Genomic DNA, 535 nt, shown 5'->3' on the forward strand with positions numbered 1-535 from the left:
CGTTAACGTCAAAGCGAAAGGTTTTTAAAGCTGCGTCTCGCTGGGCTGACTTGTTGCGAATGGCGTTTACGAGGCAGTTTCTAAAATGTCTCAAAACGCTTGCGATGGTTCTCAATTTTCTCGCTCGAATCTTTCTTAAAATGGCCTCTCGGACCCTTTTTAATTTAGCTTTACGAGGGTTTGGCAACCTGGGAACCCGAACTGATTGGCTGACTGAAGACAGAAATTGAATCAAATTGCACACTATCTGCAGCTGCATATGCAGATGTGTGGTAAGAACCAGTTCTGTTTGATTCCAAGGGAAAATTTGCGTATTTTTTCATAATTTTGTGTGAAGCATTTATTTAAAACAAGTGACTTGAATGTGTATATGACATGTATTTGTGTGTGTGTGTAAATCCATGGGGATCAGCCTCATCTGAAGCAACAGAGGACTCAGGGCACAACCATGATGACTCACTGAAATGACATGAATTAGTTTATATGAATGTTGATTCAAAACACAAGATTTTAGCAGAGATTTCACCTTTTTATC

Source organism: Kryptolebias marmoratus, linkage group LG18 (genome assembly GCF_001649575.2).
Source record: "Kryptolebias marmoratus isolate JLee-2015 linkage group LG18, ASM164957v2, whole genome shotgun sequence".
Classification (NCBI taxonomy): domain Eukaryota; kingdom Metazoa; phylum Chordata; class Actinopteri; order Cyprinodontiformes; family Rivulidae; genus Kryptolebias; species Kryptolebias marmoratus.